This window comes from Felis catus, chromosome C2 (assembly GCF_018350175.1).
Source record: "Felis catus isolate Fca126 chromosome C2, F.catus_Fca126_mat1.0, whole genome shotgun sequence".
Taxonomy (NCBI): domain Eukaryota; kingdom Metazoa; phylum Chordata; class Mammalia; order Carnivora; family Felidae; genus Felis; species Felis catus.
In genome coordinates, this window is record NC_058376.1 from 11285707 (window position 1) to 11304741 (window position 19035).

Below are 19035 nucleotides of genomic sequence, written 5' to 3' on the forward strand. Positions count from 1 at the left end.
GCTAGCTAAAAGGAGGACATCAGAAGATTTTTGAAAAATGTTCAAAAAGGTAATTTCCTTGCCTTCTTTTTCATCAGGCATTATTTCCAAGAGAATCTGAGAGGATAAAGGCACACAGACATAAGGTTTGATTTTGTTGAGTACTTTTTTCCTTTTAATAATGCTTTCTTGTTAAAGGGTATAGAAAGCTAGGAGAGTAGAGAGGGGAAGAAAAAATTTCTGAAAGTCCAAAAAATAAAGTATTATTATATCTTCCAAACCTCAATAAAACAAACATTTATCAACCATTAGATAATATATTATCTTCAATTAAGTCAATCAGATAACTTTTCAGTCCTGGATTAAGAAAAAAAAAAAATCACTCTGGAAAACAGACATTTAAATCCACCTAAAATCAAGTTCATGACTCTGACGGTTTTTCTCCTAGAAAAAGAGACAAATTCTAAATCTACAAAGTTAATTATAACTGTAGCTGAAAGATCAATATAAAGAACAATTTGTTATTCAACCTAATGCCTTCCACACATCAACTTCTAATGTGATTTCTCCTTTTGTGATAAAGCAACCACAAAGTGAAATGTTTTCCTATACTCAACAAAGTAGGTTGCTTTTTGATCAATCTAGGCAACTTCCTTTAAAAATCAGTAGTAAACTTAAACCCTATTAATGATACTAAAGCCACTTCTTTCCAAAACTATTCAAAACAGACCACAGTATTAAAAACTTTTTTTTCCTTTTAATGTTTATTTTTGTGAGAGAGCGCGCATGGGCGCGCATGGGCGCGCATGGGCAGGGGGAGGAGCAGAGAGAGAGGGAGACACAGAATCCAAAGCAGGCTCCAGGCTCTGAGCTGTCAGCACAGAGCCCAACGTGGGGCTCGAACTCATGAACTGTGAGATCATGACCCGAGCTGAAGTAGGACACCTAACTGACTGAGCCACCCAGGCGCCCCTTTAAAAACTTTTAAAAACACACCTCTCACTGGCAAGGAAAGGAGCTGGCAACAATGCCTAAACAGAAATGTTCTACCAAGTTAGGTTATTAGGCCTTATTCATAATGCTGCCTAGACAGACATGTCTTACTTAAACCCATCTTTATGCCTTTTTAAGCGTGAAGCACTATAATAATTATACTTAGAAAACTGATTAAAATCCTTCCTCCTAAAAGCCAGTGTCAATAATGACTGAATAAAACTCCCACATACAAAAGCATAAAATACACTAACAGTTGGGATTTGTATCACTTCATACTTGCCAAATCTTGAAGCTGGTCATTAGTTCTGTGACCTCCAAAACTTTCTAAAGGAACCCTTGGACATTATGTAAGAAGAATGACCTAAATTTTTTATAAAATATAATCAGATGACTAATAAGCATTAACTATTTAAAAGAGCACCTTTAGGGGCGCCTCGGTGGCTCAGTCGGTTAAGCGTCTGACTCTTGATTTTGGCTCAGGTCATGATCCCAAGGTCAATAAGATTCTCTCCACACACACACCACCCCGCCACCTCCCTCCACCCCTCTCTCATGCTCACGCAGGCTCTCTCTCTAAAAGGGCGGGGGGCACCTTTAAGGTTTCAGTATAAGGGGCAGGTCCTTAATTACAAAGAAAATAGTTGCTGGTAGCTATGAAATCCTGCCTTCAACAAAGCTCTCCCCACCATTCAACTACCAAGCCGCCTGTTTCAACTTACACAGAAAAGCCTAACTCACAAATCAGAACAGCCCTTTCAGGTGTTGCTCTTCTCAGTGGCGGTAGCTGACCAACCAACCATGTTGTTTCCCCCAAGAAGGGACAAACAAAACATCCAGGGGTTTTGCTGGGAGGGGAGGGGAGAATACATGCTGTAGCAGCCCCTACCAGTAGCTTATTTGCTCAGAGAACCAAGTGCTCAGAAACAGAACAATCACTAAATCACTAGTAAGCACTGCTAACATCAGTATCCTTGTTCTTCTTGTCAAATACAATCTATGCAAGTCAGATATCCGAACCACATTCTGCTCCCTGATGAATGAAATGTTCACCCTGGTCTAACCCCTAACTTCTCTACAACAGCAAGTAAGCTAGAGAAAAGATGTTCTGCCCACAGGAGAGGTAGCAGAGAATGGCCAAACACTAGCTCAACTCTGTCTGCCTATGCCTCCTCAGACCATTCAAAAGCCATTGCCAACAAGTCCCCATCTCACTGGATACCATACCAGTCTGTGGGCAGGCTTAAGATTTTTCCAATTTAAACAAAAAACATCCAGAGACCAGTACCCGGTAGACTGGAAAAGGAAAAACAAACAAAACCAAAAATAGGTCAACTTAGTTTGTAGAACGATATAAAATACTATAATGCCATGCAGCTAAATTTTACAGTCCAGTCATGAATACAGATGGTCACAGCCTTGAACTTTACTCTGTTAGGAAATAAACTGTGCATTCCTTAAAAATGGTTCCAAATAGAATATACAATATAAGTTCTTCGTATTTTTCTCTTTCCTTTGAAGTAAATATTTCTATGACAAAAACACAATGAACACTAACCAGAATTCCTTTATTTTCAGAAAAAATATACATGCAGAAATTTTTTCATCAGCGAAAAAGAAGCTTTTTATGTTTTTATATTATTAGAACAAAGCTGCTACTTGGTTCAGGTAAATCCCATCGAGTGAGACAAGTAATAAAAGAGGTACATGAATGATAAATATATGGGTTGGTTCCCTGGTAGTAAATTTTTAAGGAAACAAGTATTTCTATCATAGGAGTATTATTTGTAGAATGTATAAAGTGGTCCCCTAGTGGTGATGGGCAGTATAATGAATTTAGCCAAATCTCAAAACACAAGGGGAGTCAGTGTAAAACAGAGCAGAAGCCCCCACAGAGGAAAGAGCTTCTTTCTCAGAAAGTGTTTTGGTGATAGTTTTGCACAAAATTAGAATACAATTTTGGTACTGTTTAGATGAATTAAATTACAACTGAAGAATTAATCTAAATAGAGAAGCATACCTAAATATTTGCTGTGTTTGAACTAAAAAGGGAAAACAGGTAACACCAAATTAAATCAAATCAGCTATTAACCTCCCATTAGGTAATAGAATAAAAATATAATTATTATAATAAGCAAATCCAACATCTCTTTCCTAGTATCTAGGGTGACCAGGTAATTTATCTTCCAAACTAGGAAATTATTCTGGGACAATCTATAAAATCCAGGACGTATAGTCACTCTAGAAATAAAGTCACCAACAGAGAACAAGAAAAACAATTCCTAAAGCTATCAGGGCTCCACATCATAACAAATTCAATGAAGCAAAGGGACTAACAAAGGGTAGAATACAGTGACACTAAAAGTGATCAAACAACAATCATTTTAGCTTTGGAGTCACTTTAAAAACCACACAAAGGACCACCTGAACAGGCCAGTCCAGCACTACTAATAGTACTCTTGCCGGGTCTTGCTTACATTCTGATCCAAGGAAAAATGCTCACTGTAACAGCTAGTAATTTCAGGGTTATAGAACACAGACACTTCTGAAAACTAACATGTATATAAGCGGCGTAATCAAGAAAGCAGACAAACTGAAGGGCTGGAGCCCAAGCTGTTTCTTCCTAAACGCAGGATGGAGGCAAGTGATCTCTATCAGCCTCAAGTGTCTCCTCTGTAAAATCAAATCACCAACTAGCTCCTAATGATCTGATAAGGAATAATTAACACAGAAAGAACAGAATATTGACGCTACAACAAACAGGCACTCAGTAAGTGTCTCTTTACCTTCTACAACTTGTGTGGACTAAAAATGATATCAACTCCTTTTAAATTGTCAACTATAATACAGGCATATTAGGTTCTTCACAAAAGTTATTTACAAAGAAAAGAACTAGGTAAAGTAATATATTAAATATGCAGTTCTCCCACAAATATTTCAAAGAGGCTCTCAACCATATCATGAATAATTAGTTCCTATTTACGTCACTTCAAGTAAAACACAAACTAAATTTATACAAAATTCTTAGGGACTTTTCATAACTCATTTTCACTTTTGTCACCTTGACTCAAGGTTCAGTAAAGCAAACTCCACCAGCACAGTAGACTAATGGTGCGTGGTACAGAGTATGTGAGTACTCATACAGGACCTTCTTCAACCCACACTTATTCTAAAAACGTAGAAATGAGTACGGGTAGCAGTTTATCAGTGACACTTGAAAAGTGAAAGAAGTGTTCCTAATACAACTGATATGAATTCCAGCCAATTTCAAATTACAAGTGGAGCTAAAGATAACACTACATGTAATCATATGATAGAACAGTCCCTAAAACATGTAAGGAGTTTGCCCTTAAAATCTCTCCGCAAAACATTTCTATTATGCCTACAACCTTACCTATTCAAATTTTTAAAAGTACGTAAGAAATGCATGAAATTCTGAATTCAAATGGCATTTAAAGTGTATTCTAGGGATTTCTAGTCCCAGTGTATCATCACAGGGGTGGAAGGAGAGGCAGAGTGGGCAGGGATCTGAGCCCCACTCGAGCAACCCCCTACCGATGGGAACAGCTCCACTTTTAGCGAAGTATGGGGGAGAGAAGGGGTTTAGGAGGACGGTTTCCCATGCAAGTAAACCATTTCTTCAAATAAAATCTTATTCACCTAAGAAAAATCATAAACTACCAGATTTATCATTTTATCCATATACACACAGTCCCCAAGATATACTCATTGTAACCTGCTTCTATCAATACAGAAGTCTGGCTCACAATGTTTTGTACTGTTGTTGTTGTCGTTGTTGTTTTAAAAGCCTCAAGAGAATGAAAACCTTTTGGGTATGGGGACAACTTTCAAATTACCACCAATCTCAACGTTTATGTGGGTGATACCACATCACATATATGGAACAAACTCCAATAATCTTCTTGAGAGAAATGAGAATATGAAATAAGACAGCAGCAGCGCCTATGTTTGCTTGTAAGAGGTGACGGTCAAAGACAAGTGAGTGATAAATGACACTAACTGACCTATGTCCTAACACCTTATATAGACACTGTACCCAGAGTGCTGTGTGCATGACTGTACTCCTCACAACAATCACGGGACGAGTAGTTATTAATGACCGTTTCACAGATGAGAAACCTGAATCCAAAAAGTAGCATAACTTGCCCCACTTATTATCAGTTACTATTTGTATTTACATCAAGATCTGCACTCACATTCATTTGTCTAAATAGTTTCCCGCCCTTGTCATCACTAGGCAATACCAACTTTAATGACAAGAACATTTCTTTACTCATAGGAAGAAACATAAACCGTATCAATTAATAAAAGATCATTCCATATCAACCATGTTTAAAAATCTGTGCTTGCAGAGAAATTCCTGAGATGTATATATGTACATACAACAAATGTTTACAAAATGGACAACAACAACACAGGATAAAAATTCAACTGAAGTATTTATGTACGATCACATGTAAATGGATACATGTAAGGAGAAACTGAGGTAAATAAACAATTAGAGAGGATGGAGTCAGCTGTAAGACCAGGGCTTATCCTCCTTCTCACCATCCAAAGCCAAGGCTTCTGCCTTCATTCTCTCTGCACTGTTAATCAGTCCTTTCACCAGAGAATAAAAAATTAAATCTAGTCCCTTCTCCACCTGACTTTGTTACCGTGGGCTCTATCAATCTACTACCCAAGCCAGGCGTCCTTCACCTGCTAAATCCTCCATCCTTAAGACATTAGGTTAAAAGAACTGGCAATACCTGATCGTCTCTCGGAGGATCATCTCTCGGAGTTCTCGTAGTAAAATCTGTGGGGCACAGTTCTGACTGAAGTTTGGAGACCACCTATCCTTGTTTGGGAGTGTGAATAACTTGGCTCATATCCCTTAGACCCGTCTTCCTGTCAGTCCTCCCCATCTCAGGGAATGGGAACCCATCCTCACTACTGCCCAAGTCCTATGATGTCAGTAGCACAGTCATCCTTGACTGACTGCTGCTGCACGGTCTCTCTCAAGCCACACACAATCAGTCCACTGGTCTGTTGGGTCTACCTCAAAAAACGTATCTAAAATCACTCCACTTAGAATTTCAAATGCTAGAACTCTGATCCGAATCACCATTTAATCTCGTCTAGTTAACAAAATGCCCTCACCTCTTCACCTACCTCCAAATTTTGGCCCTTGGCCCACCGCACGGTATCAACAAACACAGGAAGCAGTCACCCCTTTATTCACAATGCACCAAACACACCTATGGGCCCTGACATTTGCTGTTCCCTCTGCAGGGTACACTCAGCACTCCCAGATTTTCACAAAACTTGCTTTTTTCTCATTCACATCTTTGCTCAAAAGTAACTGCCCTAGCCATCTCAGTCTCTCATCCTGCTTTATTTTATTTATTTTTAAAAGTAATTTCTATACCCACCGTGGGGCTTGAACTCACGACCCTCAGACCAAGAGTCTGATGCTCTACTAAGCTAGCCAGGCACCCTATCCTGCTTTATTTCTTTCCACAGCACTCGATACCTTCTAACATACTGTAAACTTGTTTATGTTTGCTGTCTCCTCACTACCAGAATGTAAACTCCATCAGGGTAGAGATTCTTGTCTGTGCTGTTCAGTGATGCAATCTATGTCTAGAACAGTCTGGCACACAGCAGGCAGGCCAAGTGTTTGTTAAGTAAAAGAATCAAATATTAATGATCAAGTACCCAACCGAGATACCCGATACTTTCAATATCCTACACAATCATCAATGGTGGGTCTTTTCAGGCAATAAATGATGGCAGATTATTAAAAGGCCAAAAGGGAGTATAGCATTTCCTCCCATAACAAAAACATCAGCTATCACAAAGTTTGGAAGGTGTGTGGAATGACCAGGCAAATCCAACTAGGCAAGAAGCCTTTTGCTCAGATAAAAATCTCAATTGGGGGGAAAATCGCAAAGGGCCATGAGGTAGTAAAAATCTGTGTCCGGAGACACGATCTCAGCCTACCTGCCCACCGTAAGAGTGGTCTACATACTTCACTGTGCTCACTCCGCTTCAGAACGTGCTCCAGGTATTAGCAACATCCACCTCGTAGTGCGCAGCGATATCCAAGTGCTTCTTGTACTGCAGTCATTTCCATGCAAAAGGCACGTCAGTGTGGGCAAGCAGCACCTTCCTTTAGCCCACTCAATACAAGCCCAAGCCTCTCGCTAACGTCAGCTTATGAAGACTCTCTCCCTTCTCCGCCTCTTCATTACACCTGACGGTTTAAATGTTTCCAAAGAACTGAGAGTTACTTTGTTAACTACACTTACCAACACTAGTGCCAGGCACCATTTCTACACTACATGTACCAGCTCATCCAATCTTCACAAAAACCCCAAGAGGAAGGCACGATAATTATCCTCAATCTACAGATGAGAAAATTGAGGACGTATCATGAAGGAAGTCCAAGAACATCCTCAGCGAAATGAAGATGAAGAACGTATCCTTTTATAACGTTCCCTAGGATGATACACATAACAGGAATAAACACAAGTCAGAAAAAAACCTCACTGATACAAAAGGAAAAATGCAATTAGACAGCCACCCTTTATAGTCCCTAATGAATCAAAGTCTAACCTTATCTCTAATCATGAGAAAGCAACTATATAAATCCTACGCAATGGTTACAATGGATGCTAGAATCCTTAGGTGAAAGGTTGATGGGGAACTTTAAACTGGATGGATGAGGCTGACAGTATCAAGAATCAATCTTCTCTAAAAGGCAGACATATAATGCCACACCCAGAATACTTATGTCCTCTTGCAAAACGAAACAATCAAATTTCTACCTGCCAGTTTACCGAAAATACCCGGAATAGATGAACACATAAAACACCAGGAAATTATCAAATTCAGAAAAGAAGGGTGGGGAATCTAGTAAATGTAGCCTGTGGACCTTGTTTGGACTCAGATTCAAGCAAACCAACTGGGGAAAAACATTTGAGACAATTCGGAGAATTTGAACATGGAGCTGTTATGGAATTCATTTGATGTCTGTCATAAAAGCACTGTGGTTGGCTTTTGTTTTTCTTTAAAGCCCTTAACTTTTGGATGCATACGAAACACTTACAGGTGAAATCTTATATCTGTACTTTGCTTTAACGTAGTCCAGCAACAAATGATTCAGAATCATCAACAGATGCTAACCCCAGTGGAAGACTGAAGAGAATACTCAGTCTCAAGTTTGTCACCCTAGAGGTCACGGACTACAAAAGGAAGATACATTTACATTAGAGCAATCTAATGGCTATCACCTACACCAACTGAATGCTTAACATCAATAGTGAGACAAACTGACATGCCTCTTGATACAATACACTGACATCCCTCTTTAATAATTATGCCAACAATGTTTAACCTATCTCTAGTTATGAGAAAACCAACTAGACAAATCCAAATTGAGGGATTCTGAAGACCAGTGGGCCTGGACTCTTCAAAGTGCTACTGTCATTAACGACAAGGACCAGAGAATTGTTTTAGATCAAGGAGACTAAACAACTAAATCCTTGATTCTCGATTAAATACTGGATTAAAAAGTTAAAAGATATTAATGGAATAAATTTGAACGTGTATTGAACATTTTATAATACAGTAGCAATGTCAGAATTGTGCAATGGTTATGTTGTAGTTAGGAAGTAAAGCCCTTATTCCTTAAGAAAAAAAAAGGGCCACGTCAAGATGTCTGCATCTCTCCAACAGTGCAGATTAAAAAAAACAAAACAAAACGGCAAATATGGCAAATTCTAACAACCAGTGATCTAGGTGAAAAGCCTGCAGGTATTAATTGAACTGGTCTTTTTTTTTTTTTTAATGTTTATTCATTGGGGGGTGGGGGGCAGTGGGGAGCAGAGAAAGAATCCCAAGCACGTTCCGCCCTGCCAGTGCAGAGCCCAAAGCAGGGCTCAATCTCACAAACCGTGAGATCAACCTGAGCCAAAATCGAGTCAAGACGCTTAACTGACTGAGCCACCCAAGCATCCCTGGTCTTGTAACTCTTCCGAAGATTTAAAATTTTAAGATAAAGTTAAAATAAGATAAAATACTTCCGAAAACAAAACCAAAGGGGCAGAGTGTAGATGAAGCAAGATCGGTAAGCGTTGATTGGTTGCCGACGCTGGGTGATGGGCATAGTATGGAGACTCACTACACTATGACCTTTTATGTGTGCTCAATTCTGGATCTTAATTTTCACTTCTATAAAATGGGGAAAAAGATGTACCTTAAGGCAACGTCTAGATTACTAAATGAAAAGGCCCTGTGGACAAAAAATAAGCAATAAACAATTGTTATGCACTGTCGATTCTTTCAGGAAAGGTTTGAAGGCAACCGACAAAACAAAAGCCTGCTGAACTGAATGCAAAGCTAACACAGAACTCCGACATATCTGCACTTGTTCATCTCTTCTGCCCCCAGTTACCGGCAGCAGTGTACTTAAGACTCCTCACTTAAGTTTCCGCCTTGCCTGAGCACTCTAACAAAAATGCAATTTGCCACATTTGTCTCTCATCACGCTTTCTCTAGCATCTGCTGGTTTGTCTCCCTTACTAGAACGTAAGCTCCAAGAAAGCTGGAACTTTGTCTTCCAGTTTACCACTATATTCCCCCAAAACATGGTACTGCCAGTCCTCTCTGCAGGCACTCAAAATAGATGTGAACTACTTCTTTCAATCTAAAGGGACTTTAACTGTACCACCGTGATGTTGTACACTCCTTTTACAGATACAGTGACGAAAAGCAGAGCTTGCTTCTAGGTTGAGACTGCTCGTGAGATGCTGGCCCAGCCACTCACTGAGCTGTGTGACCCTGGGCACCTTTCTGCTTCAGGTTTTTCACTTGGAAAATGGAGATCCCACCACCTCACCCTTAAGATGGCCGAGTATTGAAGGAGAAAATACACACACACACACCCTGCTTGAACTACCCACTAAGGACTAGGAGTATCAAACAGAAGGTTCAGAAGGAGAACATCCACCATGTCAACTCTGTGGTTCACCTTCATGTTTTCTGTGCTCATCCAACTTGATGTCTTATATTCCTGGAAAAAAGATTCCTAGAAGGAACACATGCCAAAATTTTCTTTTTCCATGTAACAAGGGCCAGAAAATATAAACACAAGCCTTCTTGTAGACCAGATTCTAATTCTCCCAGGAGGCCAAGGCATAAATAGAAGATCCTGAAACTGGGATGTTTCCTCAAGCAGATACATTTGGTTGGAAAACTTATAAACTTTCTAATTTTCTTCAAAGGTTGGGGAATATAAGATTTTCAAGAAGTAAAAAGTAAGACCACAAAACAGGATAACTTTACTTCTATTTGGAAGGATTGGTAGAAATCATGGCTCGAATTGAATGTAAAAAGTGAACATAAAACTGGGGTATGGTGTTACAGACTACGAATGCAGCTAGATTTTCCCCTTGTATTTCAAAGATAGGAAAGGAGACTGGTCTAAAAAATCCGGAAAAATAGGATCACAACTGCTTTCCATGAATGTCAGAAATTTGAAGATGCTTAAGTTACAGCTTCCAATTATTTCAGCCTATCAGATAAAATATTTAATTTAAAAAACTTTATCAGGAGGACTTTTTCTTCACCTTGGTTTTCTTAAACTGACCTGGCAAGCACTCCTGGCCCTTAGCCCATACGAGAATGGTTCCTGAGACCGACACTGCTACTACAGCTACTACGGACTTAAGCTCATCCTAATGGAAATGTGGTGTCTAAGGTTTTCAAAACCGCAATTACTGTGTATGAGAAAGCAACTGTGTGAAGTATGCTAACAAAACAGAAGGCAAATAGCATACCAGCAAAAGAATGAGAATCAAAACAACGTATCACTGGATCATGCATTTACTTAACAGGTTCAACCGATTTTTTTAAAAGTACATCTTTTCTATGTGTAACATACACCTGGCATAGACCCTACTCTCAAATTTAGCCTTTCATTCACCAACACTCACCTTAACACTGAATCAAAACCAGAACTGAACGGTATTTTATATTCATAATGTACCCATCTAACTAAAGCAAAGGCTACACACGGGTTCCAAGTCAAGGACCTTCTCAGCACCTGAAATCCAAGTGCAGCTAAGGTCTTGATCACCACCCTGAGAATGTTCCCACACTGGACTACTCCACAGTAGTCTGGCTATATGATAGCTGCACTTGGGATTTCTTAACGAAAACTCCAGCATTTTAACAGTAAGGGTGGGTGTCAACAAGAACATTTAAAAACTGAAGTCCAAATGAAGACAACACCAGCACTTCTGGATTCTGGGGCAGAAGCAACCGAAGCCAGTTTTCAAGCACTGAGGGCTCTCCAGGTTGAGGAGGTTCAGATTAAGGTTTTGTTAAATCCACACTCTTCACTTGCAATTCTGTTTTTAAGCTCTCACCCACACCAAACACTCCTGAAATGTCCCCCCAAAGTGGGTAGGGATTGCCTTAACCAGGACACTGCAATCATGGTAAAAATGAATTGGGGGGGGGGGGGGGGCGGGGAGAAGCAGGACTAGAAAGGCAGGAAAGAACCTGAGATGGACCTGAGATTTTTAATTTGCTATTATGTATATGAAGTGAGAGTGGGGAAGTAACAAAGACAAAAAATGTCAGTCAAGATAATAACTTGGCTTCCAATCTACAGAAACAAGAAGCCTGGTCAAAAATAAAAATACTAGCTGGGGCTCCTGGGTGGCTCAGTTGGTTGGGTGTCCGACTTCGGCTCAGGTCATGATCTCACAGTTCATGGGTTCAAGCCCCGCACTGGGCTCTGTGTGGACAGCTCAAAGCCTGGAGCCTGTTTCGGATTCTATGTCTCCCTCTTTCTCTGCCCCTCCCCTGTTCATGCTCTGTCTCTGTCTCAAGAATAAATACACATTAAAAAAATAAAAATACTAGGGGCGCCTGGGTAGCTCAGTCAGTTCAGCATCCGACTTCGGCTGAGGTCATGACCTCACGGTTCTTGAGTTCCAGCCCCACGTCAGGCTCTGTGCTGACAGCTCAGAGCATGGACCCTGCTTTGGATTCTGTGTCTCCCTCTCTCTCTCTGCCCCTCACCCACTTATGCTTGCCCACTCGCGCTCTCTGCTCGCTCAAAAATAAAAAAAATTTTTTTTAATACAATAAAAAAACGCTATATCATCCCCTTGTTCTAAACTGTGAATGGAAGAGCACCTACATTTTTTCAGGGTAATATTATATTCCAAGGCTCATGGGTCATATAAGCTAATGGAAACTTCAAAAAATTTCATTTTCTCGACAAGCTGTCTGCTCAAAATAGTACTGCAAACCCCAAACAGCTTAGTACAATAGGTATAAACCAAACTGCACTAATGCATGCTTAAAATACAAAATACAAAAAAAAAGTGTAGTACTAAAAATACTAATTTCTGACAATTTACATTAAGTCATACTGCAGTTCTTGTGCAAGTCTCTGAAGTCTATACATACACTTTAGCCTAAATGGGCATACCTAACACAGTAGCCCCAACTAGAAACCAATACTACTTTTAAGAATTAAACATGTTTGCCATTTATAGTAATAAACTGTTAGTCCTATCGTAAACCAATGACCAGTTAAAAAGTGAGTTTATCAACATGTGAGCAGCAATTTCTGAAACCTAAATTCTAAAAGTCTAAAGCCCATCAGGGACACCTTTAAAAAAATGTCTAAAGCCAATGATCTCAATCATAAATTCTAAGATGGTAGCATATCTGACCAACAGATAGATTTCATTTGGTTCATCGTGTTTAAATATTTTTGAGTTAATTGCCAACATCTTAAACATCAAATTTTCTATAAAATCTGGATTTCTGGCTGCGAACACTAGGGCAGGAAAGGACAAGCTGGCAAAACCAGACCCACGTTCCCAGGCAACAGACTTGGTTAATAAGCACCGTCCCTACCAGGACACACAATCTCCTCCACCCAGCAGCCCTTCCATTTTGCCACAGGCCCTCCCAACCCTTTGCAGTCTTGAGTTGAGACACTCCGAACTAGGACAAAATATAATCTAAACCGAGGACGACAGTTCATACTTACCCGGTTTTAAAGCACAATAGTTAAAAGAATCCAACACACATCCTGGCTATTCCTCAGGCAACTTTGTTAAGTAGCTTTTATTAACTCACGAATACATTTACATTCACATTGCCGGCTCCCAAACAGAATGAAAAGGACTTAAGTTACCAGCATTGCTATTCCTCTTGGTCACAGTCTGGTTTCTTCCGTTATAGACTCACATATACACATTTCTCAAGTGTGCTTCAAATGGTGCCCAATACCTCATACCATCCCCAATCCCATTATGCAACTTCAGCAAAATAAAATAATCAGGTACAAAGTCACAAATTAAGTCTGAAATGAAGTTGGATTTAAAAGATTGACAGTTAAGTAAACATCAAAAAAAATGCACATTCTCTTGTAGAAGATCTTATCTTGGACTCGTTAGATCATGAGTATTCCTGGCTTACAAAACAATTACTAAAAAAAATAAATAAAAGCGTATTAATAAAATAAATATATACATTCCAGCAACATGTGCTGTAAAATAGTTTTAATTCTTTCATAAAAGTAAAATCTGTACCAACAGGAATGGAACAAATCTCTTAAAATCACCAATTAAAATGAAATATTTAGTTTTATAATACAATGCTGCATCAGAAATGAAAAATAGAATACTAACTGAAAATACCATGGAGTGTGAGAAATCAACTGGGCTATCATCTATCTGCTCCATCTGTTTTTCGTACCGAAGAGTTCACCCTTACAGCTTTAGCAATTTGGTCACATTAGCAATCGAATACTCACTGAATAAATCAAAATACTGTTTCCCCCACACTTGCCTCAAGTCACCTTAATAATTAAGAGCGTATCCAAAGGAATTCTTCTGTTTAGATTTTCCCTATTTGTCACTTTTCCCAACTTCTCACCTAAAATACTAAGTCTTACTAAGCACTAGTTATAATAAAGTTGGATGGGAATGATAACACAAAGACCAGATGCAAATAGTGTAGCTCTTTATGAGGAGTCCCAGTGCACAGTGCCTGGCAAAAGCCAGCAGTTGTTAATATAAACGATGGACATCAGTCTGACAGATTGTTCTAAGCTGGTGGAGTTCGTGGGAACCCTCATACTCACACACTACATCTCCTAGAATCAAAAGCTTGCCCTTGCTTAATTAGTATGCAAGCTATTATGCAGTATGACTCATGTTATAAAAATTCAAATACTTACTGAGCAACTACCATATTCCAGGTCTGACTAACTGTCAGATTCTGATAAAACAACTTACATATAAAAAAATTTACCTTTTGGAGTCTTCTCATCAATAAAGCGGCCAAAATGAAAAACTACATAATAAAAGTTCAATAACTTGCCTGATATCACAAAGCTACTTCAGTGACATACTGAACACCTATTACCTCCAAGGTCATGTTACCACTTTATCTTCAGACTCTCCAACTTAGAGATTACTCCCATTTTACAGCGAGGAAATGAAGATCCAGAAAGGTTAAGATCCCTAGGAGATAGGTGCCAGGAACCAAAACCAGGTCGATCTGTCTCTAGCTCTTTCTAGTATCCCCGTGCCAGTTCTTTGTTTATTTCGACATAATACAACCAGTATCTTCATTGAGGGTCTTATGTTCTTCTAATCATTTAGAAAACAAAAATCAGAACACTTACTGAAGCAGAAGCTTTCATATCCCAATCATATCCAAACGTAACAGGTTAAAAAAAAAAAAAGGGGATTAACGCTAAAGCAGGAAGTCAAAATATCATACATACGTACCTTAAACATTTTATTTAAGTTTAACACATAAATGTACATTCATTTGCCAATCTTAATATGGGGTCAAAGCACTTGGAGAATGGGATCGATGAGGAGGAGCGCCTTGCTGATTGAAGTTCCTTCTGCTTGATCTAAACCACACCTATTAATGCATCATCTACAATTTCCATTTTCAGTTTCATTAAAGTGGAAAGCACACAGAATCTTTTGGGACTAATGTTCTTCCTCCCAAACTTTTAGTTACTATGGCCATATCTAATTCTACAGCCATTATTTTAGGAACTCACCTTTATCAAGTCTTTCCAAAGAATCCAACTTGGTTTTCAGGGAAAAAAAAAGTTTTGCACTCATTTTATCAGTTTACATGATATTTAATTATTATAAAAACAAGATTACCTGCCATCAAATAGTCTGGAAAACGAACACCACTTCTGGTAGGCATATATCTTGCCCAGTGCAAGCCAAGTGCACTGACTTGAAAGCAATTCACTAACACAAGAGGTCAGCATGCTATCACCCAAAACTGTTTCAGAGATGAGAGTAGGAATCCCATAAGGTAGCTAAGTGAACACAGACATGTGCAGTGCAGAGGAGCGGAGAGGATAGAAATGAAACAGGCTGGACTCTCAAGAATTTGTAATCTAGCAAAGAAGATAAACATTCACCAATTAACTACAATATGCAGTAGAAAGTGATCCGTGTGATAAGACACAGGAAAACACCATGCAAATCCAAAGGAAAAATTACAGTCTATACTCCCCCAACAGTGCAGGCCCTCAATATTTTTTTAATGTACTAACGGAGTGAAAATGAATTTGAGGCAAGTTTTCATGTGTATCATGGGTAATATGGAAAGGGAGGGCATTCCAAGAAAAGCAGGATGACACAGGCACCAAAGAAAATGAAACGTAATGGTATTTATGGAGATCTACAACAGGTCTGTGTACTTAATATATGGGAAGGGGAATGAAAGAAATTGATATGAAGTCTAAAAACAAAAAAGCTGGGCATTCTATCACAGGTGGCCTTAGATGCCAGACTTCATTCTGAATGTCTCTGAAAAAGAGAGGTGTGCTGGAATTTGGCAAGTGTTGACACAATCAACTATTACAGAAAGACAATGAAGTAGTCAGAAAGCCACCACTATACAATGCTTTGTATTATCTCCTAGTTAAAAATGAATCTCAACTGAATCTGAATTTGACTGTCTTACAGCATCTCAAGAACTATTTTTGTACTCCAAGAAACATATTTACTACAGGCATTAATTACCCTCCCCTCAGCAGTGTGTTAGAGACCAGCTAAGAAACTGCAAGAATCAAGATAGAAATATTAGTGGTTCAACCTGAGCAGAGAAGACACTACATGGGATTGGGACTGCAGGAATATAAGGAGTTGCATTTGCTCAGCCACAGGTGACAGAAGACAGAGAAGCCACAGAGTAAGTTAGACCAGTTTTAGGGTAGGTGACTCAAGTCTGAACCATATTGAGTTTGCAGTGCCAAGGGGACATCCAGGAGGCTATATAACCAGCACACAGAAGAGCACAAAACGCCAGGGTTCTGGGCTTGTTACCAAAAAAAGGCAAATCATCCATATGAAAGTAAAAGGTATAAATGTGAGGAGGAAAATGGAAGGCATTGATGCAGAAATGTCAGAAAACAGCACCGTAAAGCTAATACTGAACCTAGGAAATTTTGTTTGTATACTCTAAACCAAGGGTCAGCAAACTTCTTCTGTAAAGGGTGAGAACAAATATAAAAAAATAAACAGGGTTATGTTCCAATACACCTACATTTATGGACACTGAAATTTGAATTTCATAAAATTTTCACATCATAAGTTATCCTTCTTTTGATTTTTTTCCCCAACTACTTAAAAATGTAAAATTCTTTCCAAGCTCACAAACCATACAATACAGGCGGCAGCTAAACTGGCCTGTGAGCCACAGTTTGCGGACTCCCTGCTGTAGCATAGAACAAAGATAAGAGAATTGGATTAACTGTCCTTTTCCAAACTCCTAAGGGCAGTTTTTCCTTTAAATATATTAATACCTTACCAGACATTCCTTAAATTTGGTTGATTTCCTTAAATTTGGTTCCACTAAGAGAGAACATGTGTTGACATCCCTGTTGGGTAAGAACATTGCCTTTCACTAAGAAGAGGTATTCTTTATAAGGAACAGAAAAATTATGCTTGTACTACAAATACAGCAAAGGCAACTGAATGAAAATTATTACCTTAGAATTTGTCCCTCATTGCTTTCAAACTCTTTGTTTCCTTTAAAGTGATTTTGTGATCTAAAGGTGAGAAGATTCAATAGCAGTCTGCACATAAATTCCCAGATTTTTAAAAACCTATAAACATGAGTAACGAATGTGCGGGTCATGAGTAACAATTAAGAAAATAAAAATTAGTGCAGAAATGTCAACTTCCGACAAGCAGTCTTAACAAATACAAACCACATCTGGTGAGGAAGGATTCCTTACCCCCAAGCCACTCCTTGTACCTTAGCTGTAGCTCAGGGGCAGGAACAGGACTCCTTCTTCAATCACTTGCTGCGGCAATGAGCTGTAACCCAAGAAAACTTTAATACCAAATGAGAGTATAACATTGCCCACAAGGCTCAAGTCTTTCATTACTGGAGAACTATTTTCAGTTGTCTGGTTTCAAGCAGACAAAACACAAAGGGTGATTATTAAAGATACAAGCTAAGCTGTTCAAGGAGGGCCCAAAAGAAAAAGACTAACTTCTCCAGCTGACAGCTAGAACAAAGAGGTTTCCTTTTGAACTTTTTTGTCTGCCACCACCTGAGAGCAGAAATGTCACTATTTCCTCATCATCAAATGTTGCCAACAAGCCAAGCTGCAATGACCTAGGTTTGGCCAGTCCCATACTTGAGTTCATTATCATTAGCACTTTATGTCTCCAAAAGGGATCTCAAATGCAAACATTCTGTAGGTATTACTTTCAGAGGATTCTATGGTGGAAACAACTCTAGAACAAACACAAAACTGTTGCCAGTTTTTCTCATCAAAAAGGCTTTAGTAAAGAAAAATAGAAGACTCTTCACCGCACAATCAGAAAGCCTACTGCTTTCTATAGGAATTACAGAAATTGTAGAAATATTCAAGGATTGGAATATCACTACACTTCTATTTCTAAACTTGTAAAACCCAGGTTGTAAGTTAAACTCAGATTACAACATAAAACTCTTCGCAAAGAACTATTTCAACGACTGATTTTAAAATTTAAAATATAATCTGCTTTCCAATGAAATTTAAAATGAGAGGGTTAAACATAAAATGACCAGTGAAATCTGTTTTAATGGAAAAGAACTCAAGATTTCCAAAGTAGCTCTCTGCTATTTTATTCCTATTAGAAAAGTATATACAAGATAAATAAACACTATTTTGTTGTACACATGTGCATTCATTTAGCAATTAAACTAGTTATTATTTAAGCCACTAATCTTTAATTCTTCATGTAAAAATTCCTGAGTAGCCATGGGAAAACTTCAGGAAAAGATATTTGCTCAGGGTTTTCACAACTTTAAACATGCCAACTCTGAGAAACATACTAACACATGACAATTAAAATGTTCCTAAACTTAAAAAAAAAAAAAAACTTCCTAAGCAAAGCAACCACAGAATATAAATGTTCTGCATAGATTTTTTCATCTCAAAATTCTTCTTCCTGAACCCATCCTAAAAGTAAAAATTTTATACAATTTACACAGCTTTTCCTAGGCTTTTCTTACACAGCACGTGGCTTTATCATTCACATATTGGCAGCTGTCTTCCGCCTAACTGAAATTAAATACCAATCTTTAAAATCTAATTTCAAGGTGAAATGAAAGGACATCAGCCATTTTCTCAAACTCGCCAGAGAAAGGTCCTCAGGAGTCAGTGTCAGACCTCACCCGAAATGCATCACCCCTCCTCTCTCTACTTGAGTGTTCCCACTGCAAGAGGACAAGGTGGAGGTGAAGAACGAACTCTCCATCTCACAGGTAGGTAGTTTCTCAGTCGTCAGAAAACTCCGATGCTACCTGATATAGGTATATCAAGATTCCAATCTTTTTATTCTGGAAACCCTTCTATAAATATAATCTAAGAATGATCTAAGCAACGAACCATCTTTTCAAATGGCTTTAGTCATCACCTTTAAAGGCCTGGTTTCACAACATCCATTACTTTACCATTTCTAATTTCAGAATTTAGCCACACTTTCA

At 38.7% G+C, this 19035-nt stretch overlaps 3 protein-coding genes across 7 annotated transcripts in view; all 3 read right to left on the bottom strand.

Moving 5' to 3' along the window:
• KCNE2 (potassium voltage-gated channel subfamily E regulatory subunit 2) overlaps window positions 1-19035 on the bottom strand; it is a 270860-nt gene that overhangs the window by 248809 nt on the left and 3016 nt on the right. The gene's annotated exons all lie outside the window — the stretch shown is intronic.
• The window catches only part of MRPS6 (mitochondrial ribosomal protein S6), a 66703-nt gene that overhangs the window by 44197 nt on the left and 3471 nt on the right, over window positions 1-19035 (bottom strand). The window lies entirely within an intron of this gene.
• Window positions 1-19035, bottom strand: part of SLC5A3 (solute carrier family 5 member 3) — a 34657-nt gene that overhangs the window by 12256 nt on the left and 3366 nt on the right. The window contains exons 1-2 of one of the 3 annotated variants that reach the window (XM_045036650.1): window positions 8084-8916; window positions 7284-7473 (exon numbers count right to left, since the gene is read on the bottom strand). The exons of the other annotated variants lie outside the window; for them this stretch is intronic. The gene's annotated coding sequence lies outside the window, so the exon portion shown is untranslated. Of the gene's footprint in view, window positions 1-7283; window positions 7474-8083; window positions 8917-19035 lie in introns of those variants that run through there. 3 annotated transcript variants of the gene reach the window in all.